This window comes from Dermacentor albipictus, chromosome 5 (genome assembly GCF_038994185.2).
Source record: "Dermacentor albipictus isolate Rhodes 1998 colony chromosome 5, USDA_Dalb.pri_finalv2, whole genome shotgun sequence".
Classification (NCBI taxonomy): Eukaryota; Metazoa; Arthropoda; class Arachnida; order Ixodida; family Ixodidae; genus Dermacentor; species Dermacentor albipictus.
Window position 1 is genome coordinate 13,445,017 of NC_091825.1, and position 23,213 is coordinate 13,468,229.

General features: G+C 49.7%; 1 protein-coding gene across 3 annotated transcripts in view; it reads right to left on the minus strand.

The window, feature by feature from the left end:
• The window catches only part of LOC135918035 (solute carrier family 41 member 1-like), a 640,016-nt gene that overhangs the window by 560,023 nt on the left and 56,780 nt on the right, over positions 1-23,213 (minus strand). Inside the window, exons 2-3 of one of the 3 annotated variants that reach the window (XM_070538277.1) lie at positions 20,374-20,750; positions 17,725-17,826 (exon numbers count right to left, since the gene is read on the minus strand). The exons of the other annotated variants lie outside the window; for them this stretch is intronic. The gene's annotated coding sequence lies outside the window, so the exon portion shown is untranslated. The remainder of the gene's footprint in view (positions 1-17,724; positions 17,827-20,373; positions 20,751-23,213) is intronic. 3 annotated transcript variants of the gene reach the window in all.

A 23,213-nucleotide genomic window follows, 5' to 3' on the forward strand; every position in this document is an offset into this window, starting at 1 on the left:
AAAACTTTTTTCAACCATCCCCACTTCACCTGTCTGTCACGCGACGTCACGAAAACCGCAACACCTCCCCATCTGATATGATGTGTACACACTGATTGTGCATGATCTGACAGAAAAAAACAAAACAGTTATTTCTGATTCGACCCCTTTTCGCCATTAACCCTCGGCTATTGGTAAAAAGTTTTCGGGCTGCACCCACTTCACCTGCCCTTCACGCGACGTCACAAAACCGCACAAACTCGCCGCGTCAAAGTGACGTGAATGCGATAAAGATGCATTAATATGCCGAACAAAACTGTATTTTCTTCGGAATAGCCGAAGGCTGCCCCGTTCCGAAAGGAATAAAAGATGGCTGCCGCCGATCGCTGAGACGCTGGCTACTCGCACCTGCCAGAGAGCATGGGTGTCTTTGCGTATAATAAAACTTCTTGCGTGGCCGTGTAACGTTTTCGAGCCTTTTCGGCACGTTTACCACCTCATTCTGCCAACTCTTCTTTGGTGAGGGTCAGTTTTAGCGTCATTCTTAAGCTTCCGTTGCATGCCGCCGCGATTTTCGACCAGCCACCACAAGCTAAGTAAGGGAAAGTCGACCAATCGCAGGCGCCGGCACCACCCTCTTCATCCGGTTATCGATTTTCAGTGCACTGGCTCTGCCCCAGTGAATCCCTCTGCATTTGAGCGTTCTCCTCGCCTCTTGTCAGCCAATTAGATACGACAAGCCGCTCAGTGTAGGCAATGTTATTCGTTGTTCAAGCAAACAAAAGTGACCTACTATGAACGAGCAGAGCGTTTGATTGGTCCGTTCAGACAACCTTGCGGGTGACCGCCCGGTGCTTGCGTCGGTGGTTACGCAAATTTGACGTCAGGAAATTGGAATAGAAACATATTGGAATAGTTTTATTTATTTATTTATTTATTTATTTACAAAATACTGCAGACCGGATCGGTCCAAGCAGGAGAGGGTACATACATTTGTTAGTAAGCACTATGCCTTAGGATCAGCAACAATGGGGATTTACACAAAAAATATAATAACAAAACTAACAGGGTTACAAAGCAAATACAATTTGTGAGAGTGCGTGCCCCAAACACAGGTACATAGACAAAAAAGCACACTACGCACAGTTAATAAGTAATCATCATTTCTAGCCATACACATAGATACTTATATACAGGCTCTCAAGAAGTTGAAGAAAGGAGAGGTGAGTCAAGAGGCAGGGAATTCCAGTCGGATATTGTTTTAGGGAAAAATGAATGTTTGAAGAAATTCGTGCGGGCAAATATTGGCTTGATGTTATGGCTATGTTTGTGTCGTGAGGGTCTGGTTGTGTCCCTTTCGAAGTAATCCTGTGGCTGAATGCCTAGTTTTTGAAAGTACAAAGAGTGAAAAAAGCGCAGCCGGGCAGCCTTTCTTCTTTCAGCCAAAGGCTCAAGGGCTGCCTGATGTAACATGGCGGACGGAGAGTCCCTTCGCTTATAGCGGTTATATATCAACCTTACTGCTAATCTCTGGATTTTTTCTAGTTTATCTATGTTGATTGTGGTGTGTGGGTCCCATACTATGCTGGCGTATTCAAGAGTAGGTCTAACAATTGATTTGTAAGCTTGAAGTCTAAGTGCGCTTGAAGAATTGCCTAATTTATATTTTAAGAAACCTAGCTTTTTCCTTGCAGCGGAGCAGATGTTGGAGATATGGGATGACCATTTAAGATCACATGTTAAAGTCACGCCCAGGTATCTGTATTCTTCCACTTGACTAATTATGTTGTCCCCAATGCCATACGTAAATTTCATTTTGTTGATCTTATTCGTAGCAGATAAATAAACGGTTTTATCGTAATTAATTGTCATATCCCACTTGTTACACCAGTCTGCAAGGAGCTGTAAGTTCGAATTTAGGACAAGTTGATCGGATACAGAATGAATCCTTTTGAAGATAATGCAGTCATCAGCGAATAACCTGGCCGACGTGCTTAGTTCCAGAATACCTAACAGGTCGTTAATATATATATTAAATAAAACAGGCCCCAAGACTGAGCCCTCAGGAACACCAGAGTGAACATCTAAAAAGCGGGAGCAGTTGCCATCAATTTCCACATATTGTTTTCTATTTTGTAAATATAACATAACCCAAGCGATGATACAGGAAGGGATACCCATTTCTTTCATTTTGGTTATTAATTTGGAGTGAGCAACCCTATCAAACGCCTTGGAGAAATCCATAAAAATTATATCTACCTGACCACCACTGTCGAGAGTTTTTGTTAGATTATGTACGGTATCAATTAGTTGTGTAGTAGTGGAAAAACGTTGCCGGAAGCCATGTTGCCTGTTGCTAATTATTTTATTCGCGTCTAAAAAGCTGTTAAGGTATTTGAGTATAATATGCTCTATTAGTTTGCAAGGAATAGAGGTGAGAGATATAGGGCGGTAATTATTGATTTCCGATGGATTTCCTCTCTTTAATACGGGCACAACACGAGCAACACGCCAGTCATGGGGTACGGCGCCTGACTCTACAGATTTTTGAAAGATTACGACAAGAAATCTGGCCAGAATTTCTGCATACCTTTTTAAGAATGCTGCGGGAATGTTATCAGGACCGGCTGATTTTTTTTGATCCAATCGCAATAGAAGTTCGGTAACACCTTCCAAAGAGATGGTAATGGTGCTTGCGCCATCACTAACTGACGTGTTATCAATCCTTGCATCAGGTCTGGAAAATACGCTTTGGAAATGGAGGTTGAACCTGTCTGCCATTTCCTTTTTGTCCGTGACAGCTTCCCCATCGACCGTTACTTGGTCTAACTTTTTATTGTCCTTATTCGAGAGGTACTGCCAGAATTTTCGAGGATTTTCCGTTGCAAAACGACCAAGTGTCTCCGAAAAATACCGGTCTCTTGCTTTTTGCAGTCCGAGCTTGAGGGAGGCGTTTAATTCTGTAATTAGTGACGCATTTTTATTCTTTTTCTTCCTGCAACGCTTGATCTTCCGTTTTAATTGTATTAGTTCTCGGGTTAACCAAGGGTTTGTTCTCCCTAGTTTCTTTACTTTTTCCGGTACAAAGTTTCTTATGCAGTAGTCGCAGAGGTATTTAAACCTCGCCCACAACGCATTTACGTCGTCCTCACAAAACGATAAGAGGGCATCTTGCAGAAAATGCATAATGCGTGGGTTGTCTGCTGCGTCAAAATGCTTTACAGTTTGTAATTTTGGCGAGGACGTTCCCAGTTGGCGAGGGAGCATGCAGTTAAAGTAGACCAGTTTGTGATCAGAAATGCCCTCGTAAACTTCAGTAATGCAATTTTTTATGCCTGCGGAACATAAAATGAGGTCTGGAATTGAGGAAGCTGAACTAGTTACGCGTGTAGGAGAGTGTACAGTCTGGACTAGATTATACGCTAACAATATATCAAGTAATACTTCTGAGCTATGCGCATCGGGGGGACTAAACTTCATGGTGCCCCAATCAATGTGGGGAAGATTAAAGTCACCTGCAATTATAATATTCTGATGTAAGTACTTTTCTAGGTAATCATATAATTCCAGTAAATATACTGGTCCCGCCCCAGGAGGCCTATAGATACCAACAATAGTTATTTGGTTACCTGAGAACATCAGCCTACAGGAAACGCATTCATGAAAGGTGGAAACATCGGGCAAAAGGACAGAAGACAATCCAGCCTTAACGAGAATGGCAATTCCGCCGCCCCTCGTGGTGCGGTCCTTTCTGTAGCATGTGTATGAAGGCGGTACGGCGCAGCTATCAGGAATGTCGGCATGAAGCCAAGTTTCAGATATAATCGCCACGTGTGGATCATAGGAGAGTAATAACTGTTCGAGCCGGTCTTGCTTGTTGCACAAACTTTGCGCATTCAAACATATTAGTCGAAGTGATTTTTCCACAACGCGTGCGGTGGTATCTGTTCGTCAATCTTGGGACGTGTGGGCTGCTTTGCGCAGCAATACCCTGCTGTTGTTCTGCTCGTCCCACGCATAAATGTTACCATTTACATGCAGTTTGTTGTAGACGAGCTTTATTTTATCACCGGGGCGTTTTTCGCTCTTATAGGATTGCCAAAGCAGTTTCCTTATTTTTGCAGTTGCCTGCGAGTAGTCTTCAGATATTGACACTCCGGAATCTTTCAGTTTGTGGCCATTTGTAAGTACGGCTATTTTTTCGTTGTAATTGTAGAGCCGAAGAATAACAGGCCTTGGTTGATTATAGCGTTTTTTGCCAATTCTGTGTATACCTTCCAGAGAATCAATATTCACTCCTAGCTTGTCCCTGCAAATGTCTTGAAGAAGCTTTCTTTCAAGATCGGACCGGGTTTCACTAGCATCTTCCTTTATTCCGAAGACTACTAAGTTATTCCTACGGCTGCGGTCCTCAAAATCTATCAGTTGTTTTCCCTGTGCAGCCACAACATTCTGTAAGTGCTGTACTGTTTCCTCGAGCTTAAGTATCTTTTCTTCGTTTGCCTTGGATATCGCGAGAACTTCGTCTAGTTTGGACAGCTTTTCGTTAATTTCAGTAAGAGTAGCGTCGCGCTTTGAATCGGCAAGTTTCAGACTCTTTAATTCTGCCAAGATTGTGCTAAGTGTTGGTTCATTATCACCGCGAGGACCGGGATTCGTTTCCACATCACCACATAACAGAAGTAAGAACACAGACCAACAATCATCAAGAATGCTTATAGGGCCCCATCTCAGCAGCATATGGTGGTGACTATGCTCTTTGTTGCGTTGAAAGCAATTCTGTGGGAATTTCCTATTGGAAACAACCTTCCAGAGGTGAGCGCAGTTCTTTCGTTAGAACCACTGGTACTACAAAAGTAGCTTACAACATAGCACAATGGCTGGCCAGATGGATAACTGCTTTCGAAACACAACCGCATTCAAATGGAATGCAAATGGCATTCGATCTAAGAGTGCAGACTTCAGGAAGCTTGTTTCGCAATACAAGTTCCCCGTTGTGTGTCTTAACGTAGCCGGTGTAGACCGTAATTTCCGTCTTTCGAACTACGTAATATACTCGTCTTCACGAACTCCGAACCCTAGCCAAACTATGTTATGCGTCAGACACGATCTACCTTCCTCTCTTCTCTTTTCCTCGGATTCTGATGTCCTTGAGTTCGTTGCCTGTAAAGTTCAATTTAAAAAGCTACTTGTGACCATTGTTTGCGTTTACATGCAACCAGTATCGCGAATTACTGAGTCAACTTTCATGCATTTCTTTCGAAGGATTCAAGGACCAGTCCTATTCTGCGGGGACTTCAATGCTCATAACGTTACCTGGGGCAGTAGCCACACTGATGCAAGAGGCAGGTCTTTAGAAAAGGCTATAGACTCATGTGGTCTTGTGCTCAATGATGGATCGATTACCTTTTTAAGAGGCTACAATTACGCTAGTTGTCTTGATAATACTATAGCCTCCCTTGACCTTACGCGTGGTATTAAATGGTGGACAGATTATGATACACGGGGTAGTGACCACTACCCAATTCTCATAGCGCACCCCCTTATGCATCCGGCAAGATCTCCCAGAGTAACTAAACTTACTAATTGGCAACTATTTTGAGAATATAATCCTGCGGTACCGAACCATGTAAATGACCTAGACACATTCATGTCGTCGGTACTAAGAAATTACTCTAGGGCTACGCGATACACAAATGTTCCGGAGGGACAAAACAGTGTCGACCCAGACTATGAACGACTCCGAGCCATTAGACGGAGAGCTGAGCGTCGGTTTCGTCGTTCTGGACGGTTTGAAGATTATCAAGAAAGTCAAGCTGCACACAGAAAATCTAACCGAGACATGCAAAAACTGGAACAGCAACGGTGGCGTGAGTTCTGTACGTTGCTTACCGCCTTCACTTCCTTGCCGATGGTCATCCGGTATCACAATGTAATCCCTTCAAAAGCCTTGCTACAGCTCTTGGCGTATCTGAACGCGAAATTGGAAACAAGTTCGGCGCAACCCTAGTAAATTTTTGCAAATACTGTATCAATTCAAGATCAATCTAACTTTTCGTTGCAACAACAAATTGATAATGCTTGCAATATACCTCATACCTAGTTGGATACTTTGTTCTCTCTAAAAGAACTGCAGCACGCTCTCTCGAAGACACGCCAAAGTACAGCGACTGGTCCTGACAACATCTCTTATTGTACCTTGAAAAACATTGGCTCAACAGGCACGTCCACTCTCCTACACGTGTTAAACAAGATGTGGGAGGAAGTAGATATACCTGTGATTTGGAGGATCGCTAACGTAGTCCCATTGCTAAAACCTGGCAAAACGCCACTGTCTTTTGACTCCATCCATCCTGTTAGTTTAACGAGCTGTGTTTCAAAGGTGATGGAAAAGATGATCGATATTAGACAGCAATGGTGGATAGAATCCAGCAGTTGTCTACCAGATCAAATGGCCGGCTTCAGAAAACGCAAATGCACAATGGACTGCATCTTTGACTTGGTAACGTTCGTTGACCACGACATTAGCTGTGGGAACATTGCTGCTGCTGTGTTTATTGATATTATAATACCGAGACCGATCAAGTTGTCCAGCGCTGTTTATTCCACAAAAGGCAACGCCCCCAGCTCACGCGCGAAGAAGTCGAAGAACAGGGAAGATGATGATGCCTATGTACAAATGAAAACGACGAAGTACGGTAATAGTGCTTACACTAACTTCCCCCCGTCATGGAAGCGGCCAGCCTGGCCGCAGATTAGAGATTATCTAAACGTGGAGTGAAGCGCTTCATCCGCGAGACGTGAACAATTTCGGCATTCCGGCGGCGCTGGTCAGTGACGGAGTGTACTGGGCGGACGAGATAGTTCACTGCAGATGTTTGCTGCACAACGGTGTATGGGCCAATGTAGCGTGGACGGAACTTCTCACAGAGGCCTGGGGTGCTGACTGGAGTCCAAAGCAGGACTTGGTCTCCAGGGTGAAAACGTAGGTCACGGCGTTTGTTGTCGCAGTAACGCTTGCGCTCAGCTTGGGTAGCTTCTGTGCTTTGCCGGGCGATTTGACGGCAATGGGCAACTCTGGCAGCAAAATATTCTGGAAGTGACGCGTTAGGCGAAGAAGGTGCGAGAAATAGTTCTCTGTCGAATATGGTGGAAGGAGATCGTCCATACATAAGGAAGAAAGGGCTGTAGCCGGTAGTCCGTTGAATAGCAGTATTATATGCGAATGTCACAAAAGGAAGAATTTTATCCCAGTCAGTGTGGTCAGGACGGATGTACATGGAAATCATGTCAGACAGCGTACGGTGGAAGCGCTCGGTAAGGCCATTGGTTTGCGGATGATAAGTAGCAGTAGATTTGTGGACGGTATTAGTGGCTCGAAGAACTTCCTCGAGAACTTGCGAAATGAACGCCTTGCCACGGTCACTGAGAAGAACGCGAGGAGCCCCATGGCGCAATACGATGGCGTGAAATAAAAAGTCGGCGACCTCAGAAGCGGTGCCGGATCGCAGAGGGGCAGTCTCGGCATATTGTCACGTGGTAGTGACGGCGAAGAAAGAAGCAGTACGGTGGAATACAAAACTAGCTTTTATTGGGCGAACCTGTGCCCACAAAACAGGCTACACTTATAGCACAACGAAAGCGGCGAACACAGTCGGCGATCGTCGAAAATCTGATCAGCGGGTCAAGCGCGTCGGCTTTTATACAGCAATCATCGAATGTTCCAGATTAAACGTTGGGACCCGCATGCCTTCTAAAATGTTCTACACCGTTCGTGTCAAGCGATGAAATCAGGTAACACAACGTTCGGCAACAACAGACAGCGGATAGAAGCATCGATAACTTTCCAGAAACTTCGGATACATGCAGGCGCGTCCCGCGCTGTGTGATAACATTTGTTAGGCGACAAAACTTGTCGCCCGATAAAGACAAGTACACGTGTCAATACCCCCCTCTCAAAAAGCATCGACCCGATGCTGCAAACAAACGAAGTTAATAAACAAAAGCACTCGTAGCAAAGAAAACAAAAATAACGAAGTTCGTCAGCGTCCGTAAAAGGGTTTAAGGCGCACCACGTGGACCACGTCAGATCGTGCGCGGCGCCGCTGTGAATGCGAAATGCCGTCTGGCACGACCTCATAGTCCAGTGCGCCAATACGTCGGATGACCTTGTAGGGTCCGAAATATCGTCGGAGTAGTTTCTCACTGAGTCCTCGTCGGCGTATCGGGGTCCAGAACCAAACACGGTCGCCAGGCTGGTACTCGACGAAGCGTCGTCGGAGGTTGTAGTGTCGGCTGTCGGTCCTCTGCTGGCTCTTGATCCGCAGGCGGGCGAGCTGTCGGGCTTCTTCGGCGCGCTGGAGATAGGTAGCGACGTCAAGATTCTCTTCGTCCGTTACGTGCGGCAGCATGGCGTCGAGCGTCGTCGTCGGGTTCCTGCCGTAAACCAACTTGAACGGCGGGATCTGTGTTGTTTCTTGCACCGCCGTGTTATAAGCGAATGTTACGTACGGCAGGACGGCATCCCAGGTCTTGTGTTCGACGTCGACGTACATCGCTAGCATGTCGGCGAGGGTCTTATTCAGCCGCTCCGTAAGACCATTCGTCTGCGGGTGGTAAGCCGTTGTCCTCCTGTGCCTTGTCTGACTGTATTTCAGAATGGCTTGGGTGAGCTCCGCTGTAAAGGCCGTTCCTCGGTCGGTGATGAGGACTTCTGGGGCGCCATGTCGCAGCAGGATGTTTTCGACAAAGAATTTCGCCACTTCGGCTGCGCTACCTTTCGGCAGTGCTTTTGTTTCAGCGAAGCGGGTGAGGTAGTCCGTCGCCACGACGATCCACTTATTTCCGGTTATTGACGTCGGAAAGGGTCCCAGCAAGTCCATCCCGATCTGCTGGAATGGTCGGCAAGGAGGCTCGATTGGCTGTAGTAATCCGGCTGGCCTTGTCGGCGGTGTCTTGCGTCGCTGACAGTCTCGGCATGTTCTGACATAACGGGCGACGTCGGCGGTCAGGCGCGGCCAATAATACTTTTCTTGTTCCTCGATAGTGTCCGGGAAAATCCGAGGTGTCCAGCGGTCGCATCGTCATGTAGGGCATGCAATACTTCTGGACGAAGTCCTGACGGGACAACAAGAAGGTAATTGGCGCGGACTGGCGAGAAGTTCTTCTTCATAAGTAGACTGTCTTGAAGCGTGAAGGAAGATAATCCGCGCTTAAATGCCCTGGGGACAACGTCGGTGTGCCCTTCCAAATAATCGACGAGGCCTTTAAGTTCCGGGTCCGCTCGTTGTTGTTCGGCGAAGTCTTCCGCGCTTATTAATCCAAGGAAGGCGTCGTCATCCTCGTCATCTTGCGGCGGCGGGTCAATGGGGGCGCGGGATAGGCAATCGGCGTCTGAGTGTTTTCGTCCGGACTTGTATGTTACAGTAATGTCGTATTCTTGTAGTCTGAGGCTCCACCGTGCCAGCCGTCCTGAGGGATCCTTTAAATTCGCTAGCCAACACAAGGCGTGATGGTCGCTGACGACTTTCAATGGCCTGCCATATAAGTAAGGGCGAAATTTCACTGTAGCCCAAACGATGGCGAGGCATTCCTTTTCGGTTGTAGAATAATTGCCTTCCGCTTTTGACAACGACCGGCTAGCGTAAGCTATCACGTGTTCATGTCCATCTTTTCTCTGGACCAGGACGGCGCCGACGCCTAGGCTACTGGCGTCAGTGTGGATTTCGGTATCGGCGTGATTGTCGAAGTGCGCAAGTACGGGCGGCGACAGCATGCGTCGTTTGAGTTCTTGAAATGCCTCTGCCTGCGGCGTTTCCCACTTGAACTCGACGTCGCATTTAGTTAGCTGCGTCAGCGGCTCAGCGATGCGTGAAAAGTTCTTGACAAATCGCCTGTAGTAGGCACACATGCCAAGAAATCTACGCACTGCCTTCTTGTCGATGGGCTGTGGGAACTTTGCTATGGCAGCTGTCTTCTGCGGGTCGGGGCGGACTCCAGATTTGCTGATGACATGGCCTAAAAATAGAAGCTCCTCGTAAGCGAAGCGGCACTTTTCCGGCTTCAGAGTAAGTCCTGATGACCTGATGGCCTCTAGTACTGTTGCCAGCCGCCTAAGGTGAACGTCGAAATTTCCGGCGAAGACGACGACGTCATCCAAGTATACGAGGCAGGTCTGCCACTTCAATCCTGCTAAAACTGTGTCCATCACGCGCTGGAACGTTGCAGGCGCCGAGCACAGTCCGAATGGCATAACCTTGAACTCGTAGAGGCCGTCTGGGGTGATGAAGGCGGTCTTTTCGCGATCTCTTTCGTCGACATCTATTTGCCAATAGCCAGACTTTAGGTCCATGGACGAGAAGTATTTAGCGTTGCAGAGCCGATCCAATGCCTCGTCTATCCGTGGGAGGGGGTATACGTCCTTCTTCGTGATCTTGTTCAGACGACGATAATCGACGCAGAAACGTAGGGTTCCGTCCTTTTTCTTTACCAGAACAACAGGGGATGCCCACGGGCTTTTCGACGGCTGGATGATGTCGTCGCGCAGCATTTCGTCGACTTGTTCTCTTATAGCTTCACTTTCTCGCGCCGAAACTCGGTAACGGCTCTGACGGAGTGGGCGAGCGCATTCCTCGGTGATTATGCGATGCTTGGCGACTGGTGTTTGTCGAATCCTCGATGACGTCGAAAAGCAGCCTTTGTATCGTCGGAGCAGACTTCTGAGCTGCTGTTGCTTAATCATAGGGAGATTTGGATTAATGTCGTAGTCTGGTTCGGGAACCATGGTCGTCGGGGTAGATGCGGCGGAATCCGAGAGGACAAACGCATTACTTGTTTCCAGAATTTCCTCGATGTACGCGATCGTCGTGCCCTTGTTGATGTGCTTGAACTCCTGGCTGAAGTTTGTCAGCAACACTTGAGTTTTCCCTCCATGCAGTCGAGCGATCCCTCTTGCGACGCAAATTTCATGGTCTAGCAGTAGACGTTGGTCGCCTTCAATGACGCCTTCTACGTCAGCGGGTGTTTCGGCGCTGACCGAAATAACGATGCTGCAGCGAGGCGGGACGCTCACTTGATCTTCGAGCACACTCAAGGCGTGGTGACTACGAGGGCTCTCCGGCGGCATTGCTTTATCTTCCGACAGTGTTACTGACTTCGACTTCAGGTTGATGATTGCGCCGTGTTGGTCCAGGAAGTCCATACCGAGAATGACGCCTCGTGAACACTGTTGGAGGATAACGAAGGTGGCAGGGTAAGTCCGGTCATGAATGGTTATTCTTGCCGTGCAGATCCCAGTCGGCGTGATGAGGTGTCCTCCAGCGGTGCGAATCTGAGGGCCTTCCCATGCGGTCTTAAATTTCTTCAACTGGGCGGCGATGTGTCCACTCATTACGGAGTAATCGGCCCCTGTGTCGACTAAGGCAGTGACTGCGTGGCCGTCGAGAAGCACGTCGAGGTCGGTTGGTCTTTGTCTGGCATTGCAGTTAGGTCTTGGCGTTGGATCACGGCTGCGTCGTGTTGAACTGAGGTTGGAACGTCGCGTCGTCAAGTCGTCTTTCGTCGGTGTAGTTTTGGCTTCCAGACTTCGTCGGGACGGCGGCGTGTCGTTATGTCGTCGAGATGGTCTCTTCGTCGTCTTCGTCGGCGGCGGAGGATCTTCGTCAGGTCGACGAACAGCAACCGCACCTCCATCGGTTGCTGCTTTTAGTTTTCCGGGTATGGGCTCGCAGAGCGGCCCCGGGCTGGGCCAGTGTATGGACGGCGCTGCGGCGACAGGTAGCAGCCTGGTGACGGCGAACGGGACGGTCGTCGAGAGTTCCACTGAGTGGCGGCTAGGTAATCGGCAATGTCACGTGGGCGCTCCCCAAGCTGTGGACGCGGCGCATTGACGGCGAACCCTCTGAGTCCCATGTCGCGGTATGGGCATCGGCGGTACACATGGCCGGCTTCTCCGCAGTGATAGCAGAGCGGGCGGTGGTCGGGGGCTCGCCAAATGTCCGTCTTCCTCGTATAGGTGCGCTGGGCGACGGGTGGGCGCGCTGGCGGCGGCGGCGGTGGACGACGGAATTGCGGTGTTGCAGGAGCTTGGCGCGGTCGCGCAGGGGGGCCTTGACGGCGGGCGACGGCGGCGGCGTAGGTCATTGCTTCCGGCTGCGGTGGTTCTGGTTGCACCTCAGGAACTCCAAGGGATCGGTACACCTCTTCCTTCACGATGTCGGCGATAGAGGCCACTTGAGGCTGCGACGAAAGCAGGACCTTGCGCAGTTCTTCGCGCACAATGGCCCTGATGGTCTCTTGAAGGTCGTCCGAACCTAGTCCTTGGATGGCATACGGCGGCGTGTGCCCCTGGCGGTTATATTGCCGGGTGCGCATCTCCAGAGTTTTCTCGATCGTCGATGCCTCTGCAGAAAACTCAGCCACAGTCTTCGGTGGGTTACGAATAAGTCCGGCGAAAAGGTCTTGCTTGACGCCGCGCATCAGGAAGCGAACTTTTTTCTCCTCCGACATTTCCGGGTCGGCGTGCCGGAAAAGACGGGCCATCTCCTCCGTGAAGATTGCGATCGTCTCGTTTGGCAGCTGCACTCTGGTTTCTAGTAGAGCTTGGGCTCGCTCTTTTCGCACGACGCTTGTAAACGTGTGCAAGAAGCCGCTTCGGAAAAGGTCCCACGTCGTTAAGGTGGCTTCCCGATTCTCTAACCACGTCCTGGCGGCGTCTTCCAATGCGAAATAGACATGCCGCAGCTTGTCGTCGCTGTCCCAACTGTTAAACTTAGCGACCCTCTCATACGTTTCGAGCCAGGTTTCCGGGTCCTCGAATGTTGATCCGCGGAACGTCGGAGGTTCCCTGGGCTGCTGCAGCACGATGGGGGATGCTGGGGCTGCCATTGGGGTTGCCTTGTCCACAATCTTCTTGGTCTTCTCAGGTAGAAGTCCGTGCTCCGGGGGCAGCTGTTGAAGACGGCGGCTTGCTCGATGTTCCGGGACGGCGCTGGTGTTGTCTTTGCGGTCCGGGCTTGTATTACGGCTTGTCGGGGGCGTCCGGTACATGGACGTAAAGCGCCTCCACCAGATGTCACGTGGTAGTGACGGCGAAGAAAGAAGCAGTACGGTGGAATACAAAACTAGCTTTTATTGGACGAACCTGTGCCCACAAAACAGGCTACACTTATAGCACAACGAAAGCGGCGAACACAGTCGGCGATCGTCGAAAATCTGATCAGCGGCTCAAGCGCGTCGGCTTTTATACAGCAATCATCGAATGTTCCAGATTAAACGTTGGGACCCGCATGCCTTCTAAAATGTTCTACACCGTTCGTGTCAAGCGATGAAATCAGGTAACACAACGTTCGGCGACAACAGACAGCGGATAGAAGCATCGATAACTTTCCAGAAACTTCGGATACATGCAGGCGCGTCCCGCGCTGTGTGATAACATTTGTTAGGCGACAAAACTTGTCGCCCGATAAAGACAAGTACACGTGTCAATATCTTGTTAAATGGTCGACCGAAGTGACAATCCACCGGTGACCGGAGGGTGTCAACGGCAAGGGACCATATAAATCAACGCCAACAAATTCAAAAGGTGCGTCCGGGCAAGGGAGGGGTTGTAGTAAACCGGCGGGAGGGGATGTCGAGCATTTGCGGTGCTGACATGAAGCACAAGAGGCAATGTATTTGGCCACCGTTGAGGATAGGCCAGGCCAGAAGCAGCGGGTCTTTATGCGGTCGTAAGTCTTGTGGAAGCCTAAGTGGCCAGCCGATACATCGTCGTGAAGTGCCTCTAATACCCGCAAACGAAGGCAGCGAGGTAGAACTGGTACCCACCGGTGACCTGTTGGGTGGTAAACGTAGCGGTGTAGCACGCCACCTTGAAGGCGGAATTGTCGAAGTTGGCGTCGCAAGCGGCTGTTGGGTGGTTCGGCGAACCCACTAAGGCGATCCATGAGAGCTCGACAGTAGGAGTCGGCCCGCTGAAGCGAGACGAAATCAAAGCGTGATGAAAGCGTAACTTTGTCCAGGGGCGTTATCGAGAGTTGGTGAGAGGCAGGCGTAGCATCGGAACGACGTGGTTGGGAAGACGACGGCGCGTTACCTGGAGAGAGTGAGAGTGGGCAGCGAGACAATGCGTCTGCATCATGATGGCGTTTTCCAGACTTGTACGTTATAGCGAAGTCATATTCCTGCAAGCGGAGTATGCAGCGTCCTAAGCGTCCTGACATGTTTTTCATTGATGACAGCCAACACAGAGCATGATGGTCGGTGACCATGGTGAAGTGGCGGCCGTAAATGTATGGGCGAAATTTCTGAATCGACCAAACGATAGCCAGGCACTCTTGCTCTGTAATGGTGTAGTTCCGCTCAGCTGGAGAAAGTGTTCGGCTGGCATATGTTATGACTTGCTCTTTAGATGCTGTATTCCGTTGCAGAAGTACTGCGCCAATACCTTGTGCGCTTGCGTCAGTATGGAGTATGGTGGGGGCACGATTATCGAAGTGGCGAAGCACTGGTCCGGAAGTAAGATGCCGCTTAAGAGCTTGAAAAGCCGACTCGCAGTCGCTAGTCCACGTGAAAGAGGCACCGGTAACCAGTAGCTTGTCTAGAGGAGCTGCTATTGCTGTGAAGTTGCGTATAAACCATGACGCCAAGCCGAGGAAGCTACGTAGACCTTTCTGTTGCTGGGGACGAGGAAACTGAAGAGCGGCACTAATCTTTTCGGGGTCAGGCTGGATGCCATCTTTTGAGACGACGTGACCCAATACTTTTATTGTTTTGCTTGCAAATTTGCATTTTTTCGTATTGATCTGGAGAGCAGCATTCGCAAGGCACTTGAGAACATCGTCTAATCGATGAAGATGTTGGCTGAAGTCAGACGAAAAGATGACAATATCGTCCAGATAACAGAGACATGTCTTCCATTTTAGACCACGAAGTACGTTGTCTATCATGCGCTCAAATGTGGCAGGAGCATTACAAAGGCCAAAAGGCATCACGTTAAATTCATAAAGGCCATCCGGTGTAGCGAATGCGGTCTTTTCTTTGTCAGTCTCGTTCATTGGAATTTGCCAATATCCTGATCGAAGATCAAGGCTGGAGAAATACTCCGCCTTTTGTAGTGTGTCCAAAGCGTCGTCAATTCGAGGTATTGGATATACGTCCTTGCGTGTGATCTTATTGAGCGCTCGATAATCCACGCAAAAGCGAACTGAGACACCTTTTTTCTTTACCAGGACCACGGGAGACGCCCATGGGCTGGATGAAGGTCGTATTATCTTCCGCGCAAGAATGTCAGCGACCTGTTGTTCAATGACCTTTCGTTCGGACGGCGATACACGATAGGGGCGTCGTCGTATTATAACGGAAACATCGGTTTCGATGCGGTGTGTAGCCGCAGGAGTTTGGCTCAACACAGGGGAACAGCTATCGAAACAGGCTTTGTGTTTTGCCAACACCACCATTAAGGCTTCGGACTGCGCGGCTGTTAGGTCAGAACCAAGAACGGCTGGAGGAGGGAAAGAATCATCCAAACCAGAGGTTGGTGCTGGCGATGAAGAAGGGCAAAGCGTGACAAGAGAGATAGGTTGAGTGTCGGCGAGGGTTGCCACAGTCATCCCTTTGGGCAGCATCACAGGATCCGGGGTCGTGTTGCAAGCAGACAGAAGGGCGCGACCGCGTGAAAACCGGACGAGACAGGTGGCAATGAGAATTCCGCGAGAAGTACAGCGGGAAGAAGGGGCGACTAGGGCGTCTCCGACGGCGATCTCACTGGATGTTACGGCTACAACGTCTTCGTGACCAGGACGCAGGACGTAGTCTGCAGCGATGGCCAAGTTCACGCATAAAAGTGAAGAGTCCGCAACAGGTTCAAGCTCTGTATCCGTGATGTGGACAACTTCCTCTCTACATGAAATGACGGCTGAAGCAGAATGTAGGAAGTCCCAACCAAGTATAAGTTCATAGATACACGTTGGAAGGATGATAAACTCGATGTGGTGGCGTATGCCGTCGATGAGAACACGAGCAGTACACTGTCCGTCAGGGTGAATGAATGCATTATTAGCACCACGCAAAATAGGTCCAAGATAAGGCGTTTTTACTTTACGGAGCCGGGAACACAGATCACTCCGAAGAACAGAAACGGCGGCACTGGTATCGATGAGAGCTGACGCGGGAACACCTTCGACAGTCACAGAAAGCATGTTGGCCGGGCGAACAGGAGGAATTTTTGAAGACCGATAAGGAGCAGTTTCCCCTCCAAAAACTGCAACAGTTAGTTTTCCGAGTGCTGGTCGACAAAATGGGAAGTGGGACGAAGCGGTGATGTAGAGCGCCGGTAAGGGGATGGAGAACGACGTCTGGCCGAACGGGAACTATGAGGCAGATTGGGAGCAGCTGGTGGAGACGGCGAACGCTGTTGAGCGAACGAGTGCGGTCCGGGATAGTAGTCGTCTGATCGGCGAGTGCGGTCTCTTACGCGCTCAGCATAGCCTCGACTTTCACCCTGCTGGCGCCGGCGGCAGAAGCGAGATATATGGCTGCGTATACCACAGTAAAAACAAACCGGACGAGGTGGACGCCACTGAGGGTACGATGGCGCAGCAAGTGCTCTGCTTCCCATCGAAGCCAAATGGTCATAGGAAACGCCAGTAGGCACGGAAGTCACGGTAGGGGTGGGTAGCGAAACAACATCTGCGTAGGTAGGTGTGGAGCGCGGTACCGGAGCAAGATGCGTCGTGGGTGTAGTCATCGCTGTCAACTCCTGCTTTACGACCTCGCGCAAGTCGAAGGTGGGGGTGGGTGCGCAGGCAGCAGGGGGACGCTGTAGGTCCTGTAGTTGAAGCTCCTCGCGGATGATAGTGCGGATAAGAGCACGTGGATCTGGAGAATAAGGAACCTGAGGATCGCTGCTGTCATGTGGAAGACGAATAGACTGCAGCTCGTCGAGGCGTTGACACGTTGAAGTGATGTCTTGGACAGAAGCCGGATTTTGCACGATTAAGGCGTTGAACGCGACAGGCCCAATGCCTTTTAAGATGTGGCGAACGCGTTCGGCTTCCGTCATGCTAGGATTCGCACGGCGGCACAGAACCAAGACATCCTCTATGTATGACGTGTAAGACTCTTGGGGAAGTTGGCGGCGCGTTCCCAGCTTCTGTTTGGCGACTTCTGCACGGCCAGACGAGGAAGCGAAGATTTGCCGCAGCTTCGAGGTAAACGTGGACCAATCCGCGATGTCGGATTCGTGGTTGAAATACCACGTCTTTGCAACACCGGTCAAGTAGAAGGCGACGTGCCTCAATATCTGGGTGTCATTCCACTTGTTGCAAGAACTCACGCGGTCGTAGTGGTCGATCCAATCGTCTACGTCATCACCGCGGAGTCCCGCAAAGACAGGGGGATCGCGCTGAGGGCTCGTCACAGTCCAAGAGGGCGCCGCAGGTGGGGTCGTCTGTGTGGTAGTGTTTGAGGCGCCGGAAGGGCCGGGGTTGGAAAGGTCCATTGTTGTAGGGGTAGCTGGGTGCAGGCGGCGACCGGAACGGAGCTCCAGGGAGGACGGGAACGCGAGAGGACGTCGGGATCTTGACGTACCTCCACCACTTTATAATACCGAGACCGATCAAGTTGTCCAGCGCTGTTTATTCCACAAAAGGCAACGCCCCCAGCTCACGCGCGAAGAAGTCGAAGAGCAGGGATGATGATGATGGCTATGTACAAATGAAAACGACGAAGTACGTTAATAGTGCTTACAATATTAAGAAGGCCTTGGACTCGGTTAGCCACCTTCACGTTCTGCTTGGACTCGCAACTCTCGGAGTGCATGGTAGAGTCCTCAAATGGATCGCTAACATCCTGAAAGACACAAAGATATATATAAATACAAATGACGGCCAAAGCGACGAATACACCATAAATAAAGGAGTTCCGCAAGGAAGTGTATTAAGTCCACTTCTCTTCAATGCAGCAATAGCAGGTTTACCAGCAGTACTTCCAGCTGACATAAACATATCTATGTATGCTGATTACATTTGCATATGGCCATCGAACACGTCTCTAGAAGTTGTCAAGCATCGGTTGCAGGAAGCTTTGAACGCAATACGCGATTATTTGAGAGAACGGGGCATGAATATATCTTATGCCAAATCAGCGGTTCTGCCTTTCACAAGAAAAACGGTTAGAAATTTTGGTCTTTCAACAGGTGGCCATGTGATCGAGCTGGTTCGGAAACATCGTTTTCTCGGCGTGATTTTAGACCACCAGCTTCGATGGACTCATCATTTGACCACCCTGGAGCACCAAATTAGTTGTGTTATAAATGTTCTCCGCAGAATCGCAGGCACAAAGTGGGGTGGAACAACTGCATCCCTGCTTCACGTCCACTCAGCACTTGTGCGTCAGAGAATTGCTCACTCCGCCCCTATATTGCACAAATTATCTGCGACATCCCTCCATCGGCTGCAGCTATTATAGGCTCGGAGTTTACGAGTGTGCCTAGCAGTCGCACAAGCTACGTTCAGTCACCTCACTATTGCAGAAGCGCGGGAACCGCATTTCACGGTGATTCGGAGCCTGCAAACATGCCAACATTTCTTCAGAATTTCTACTCAGCATTCTGCACACCCCCTTCTCTCTCTGATAGAGAACCATCCGGGCGCACAAGTACACGCCTTGTTTCAAGAGCATACATAACGACTCCCATGATCACTTTTTTGGCACTCCGACCTCTGCTGCCCACCATGGCTTCTGCAAGCACCGAAAATAGAAACGTCGATCGAAGGCCTTAAAAACAGATAGAAGTCCTTTTATTTCCCGTGGTCGTTCTAAGTCGCCCACGCGCGGTTTAGGACGCACCCGTCAGGCATGGGCGCCGCGGACAGTCGCTCACTCCGTCCACGTGACCGTACAGAAGACGAGCATTGTCTGGCGGCTGAGGTACGTCCACTCTAAGGGTTAACTGTTTGTACCTCTAATGCACAGATGCCCTGCTGGCATCACAACCCGCCTTTAGGTTTGTAACTTTGCCGAGATGTCGCTGGCTAGACTCAAGTAGAAAATTAAGGCATGCAAAACTGTACATGTTTATATCTTGTACTGATATAATTTAATATGCAATATGGTTTAAGAAACATGAGCCATTTTTTAGAGACAGAGCAACCTGTATGTTCTTATTGCAATGTCTTTGTAGGGCCGCTTGGCATCAGCGTTAGTTTGAGAATCACTCATGAACTCACTATTATTGGTCAATAATTACTCTAGGGCAGTATTTGAAACGGTGTGCAAATAATGCTGTAACACTGATCAGGGCTCAAGACATGTGAAGTTAGTCGGGAATATCACCTTTTTCTGTTCTGTTACAGTTGTGTTCCGTGGGCGAGAGTACTTCGAGTGTATTTTGGTTAGTTTTTTGTACACGCCCTTTCTATACCTGCTTGGCAACTTTTTCAATCATTTGTCCACACCAATGGTTCAAGCCTGTTTTTGAACTTGTAGATGACTGTCGACAAGACGGTGAACCGAAGGGCTGTGTTTTTGCTCTTGAGAATCATATGAAGCCGTAGCATATATTGAAGAGATGAAAGCATATGGTAGGTGATTTGTTCTATTTGAAAATGCAGAACATTTAGCGTAAAGGCAACTGAATGTGGACGAAAGAACTACCTGCCGCCAGCTTAATCCTAACCCACTTCCAGCACATGACGCCGCTTCACATGGTTATGACTAAAGGAAATCTGGACCTTCTCCTTCATTTCATAGCGAGGGTCTCCAATCCGGCAGATTTGATGCCTTCTGGTGACACACGATGTTTGGTTAGCTGCCTGCTCATGAAGATATAATACATGGCGCCGTCGGTCAACTGCGTGTCCCACATCTGTCACTATGATTGGAACTGACAAACGCTCCCCGAGTTAGAAACGCCCGAGCATGTAGACGGGCGCTTTTTATGGTATAGTGAGTCGTTTGTTCAATTTGTGCTTTCCTTGTGAGCTTTTCTGCCGGAGTGCTTCTCATGGTTCTTCGGTGTTACTAAATGTGGAAGTACTTCTCCTCCTACCTAGAGGTTAAATTCCTCAAGTTGCTACTCCAAAACGTCGGCTTGCCCGGTGTGTTCGAACGCAGCTGTCCTTCAGTGCAACTGTAGAGGACTCAAGTCCAAGGTAGGCAAGTTGTAAGAACAGATGACACTTAGCAAGGTCAATGTGTAAGCTCTGCTTTCGCAGGAAACCAACGCCTACAAGGCGTCGAATCTTAGCACGATGCCTACGTTATAGAGCTATACACTACACAAACATTGGCGAAACGAAAAATTGTAGGGACGTTTCACTTCATGAACGCGGGTCATGCGTAAACGTAGGAATGCTGTTGCGGAGTTTCTAAACTATGCCGCTTTACGTGACACACCAGCATCGTCGTAATCCGCCCAGCACGTTCTTCGGGAGCACCCTGCACACGCCTAGCCCATGCCTTTTGATGGTCTTGTTGAGCTCCTGCCGGGCGCTTTCCGATGACTCGTGCTCGGCCTCTCCATCGCCAGACGAACCCGGTACATCCATAGCGCACATAGAGCCCGTAGCGACTGCCAGAGAAGGTGAACCCAGCGCGACTCGGCCTACTCCGCAGCGCTCCGCTTCCTTCTTCCCGACCCCCTCCAAGTGGCACTCTCCCACGCTTTCCCCGGCGCGCGCTCCACTTCTCCACCTCCAGGCGCACTCCTCCTCCTCCGGTGCTTGCTTCCCTCTCCCAGCTCGGCTGCCTCCGACTTACGACTGTTTCACATGCTGCGGCGGGAACAACAAAAGTCAATCCAGTCACACACGTGGCAATGCAATTTTTAGAGGACCCATTTCACATGATTTTGATTCGAAAAATTCGACTGGAGCAACGCCCAGGTTTGCGTGTGGCCAGGCTTCGTGGCACACGCCGCATAATTATTTTATGTAATAAAGAAAACTTGTACATTATAGTATTGTTGACTGTATAAACTATACACTTCAGGATCCATTGGGTCGTCTAGGTCGCTGGGCACTACATCTTCGAAAATTCACCTACACAGTGGTGTACAAATCCGGTAGGATACATCAGAATGCCGACTGTCTGTCTAAGTACCCCGTCGATGCTGCTGACTTCAGTGATGCAACTGCCGGAATATTGACGCTCTCCGCCTTCCACTACACCGGCGAGAAGCAAGCACGTGATACAACCTTGCGCGACCTCACCAGCCGCATCCGTTCTGATCCGTTAGACCACTCGCTTGGCTTGTTCCTCGTTTTGGACGACATCTTATACCGCCGAAATACGCGCACAGAAGGACATGAACTCCTGATAGTCGTTCGTTCTCATCTCCGGGCTACTGTACTCGCGCAACCCCATGATGTCCCCGCCGCTGGCCACCTGGGTGTTTTCAGGACCTACGACCGTGTCCGGCGACGGCTTTCTAGCCTGGACTCTACCATTTCGTGCGACGTTATGTCGCTGCTTGCCAACCATGCCAACGTCGTAAGAAGCCTGCTTTGCTTCGGGCTCGAACCCTCGAGCCAATTGATATACCCACCGAACCGCTTTATCGTGTTGGCCTCGACCTGCTGGGCCTTTTCCCTACTTCCAGAGTCGGAAATAGCTACGTCGCCGTTGCAACAGAATATTCAACCCGCTATGACGTCACATAAACCATCCAGACCAGTTGTGCTACTGACGTCGCAGAGTTCCTGCTCCAAGACGTTATCTTACACCACGGAGCTTCTCGCCACCCTCTCACAGACAGGGTCCGCTACGTTTTATCTCGGATTATTGAAAATATACTTCGTTCTTGTGCCACGAAACACATGTTCATGACAGCATACCACCCCCAAACGAACGGCCTCACTGAACACCAGAATCAAACACTTATAGATATGCTCTCGATGTATGTCTCCTCAGACCAATGTCACTGGTACGCCGCGCTTCTATTTGTGACGCTCGCGTACAACTCGTCACGTCTCGGCACCGTTCTCTACTCCCCCTTCTATTTGCTCTTTGGTCGTGACCCCACATTGCCTTTCGACACTCTCCTGCCTACTGCTCTCGAGTCCCCGTCTGAGTACGCTCGCGACGCTATAGCTACATCCACCCAGGCACGTCAGGTTGCCCACCGTCACCTTTCCGAGTTGCAGGCAAGGTCATCATCATCATCATCATCATCATCATGATTGACATCATCATCAGCCTGGTTACGCCCACTGCAGGGCAAAGGCCTCTCCTATATTTCTCCAACTACCCCGGTCATCTACTAATTGTGGCCATGTTGTCCCTGCAAACTTCTTAATCTCATCCGCCCACCTAACTTTCTGCCGCCCCCTGCTACGCTTCCCTTCCCTTATAAGCCAGTTCGTAAGTCTTAATGACCATCGGTTATCTTCCCTCCTCGTTACATGCCCGGCCCATGCCCATTTGTTTTTCTTGATTTCAACTAAGATGTCATTTACCCGCGTTTGGTCCCTCACCCAATCTGCTCTTTTCTTATCCCTTAAAGTTACACCCATCATTCTTCTTTCCATAGCTCGTTGCGTCGTCCTTAATTTCAGCAAAACCCTTTTCGTAAGCCTCCAGGTTTCTGCCCCATACGTGATTCTGGTAAGACACAGCTGTTATACACTTTTCTCTTGAGGGATAGTGGCAACCTGCTGTTCATGATTTGAGAATGGCTGCCAAACGCCCCTCAGCCCATTGTTATACCCCTGTTACACGGGCACTTGCAACGGCCGTTAACGCAAACGGCAGTTGAACGCCGTAACGGCAGTGGGAACGGAACGGTGGTGGCAGCGCTCACACGGCACTTTCCATGCTCAGTCGGTTCACTTCCGTTTCGACGATTGATCACGTGACTCTTGAACTTTTTACCTCGCCAACTCTAAAAAAATTTTGTTTCTCCAATTATTTTCTGTGCTACATGCTGTACAATGTGTTTGTTTAACTATTTGCAAAAATTGTTTGCAAAACTAGCGAAGAAGCTCAATTAGCCGATCCAATCCGATCCATGGCGTTGCAAAATGGCTGCGTTTGTTATGGTTTCAACGTGGTGAAGCGTCCCATGGGCGCTATTCTGGACATTCCGCCATTTTCTTCGGTGCGTGACGTAGGCGCGACGCAAACAAAATGGCGCTGGTGGCCCAGTTTTGCTTACGTAACGTGACGCCAACTTGACGTTTTGCCTAAGAAACTGAAATGAAGGCACTGAATATAGCGTTATCGGTAAAGCAAAACAG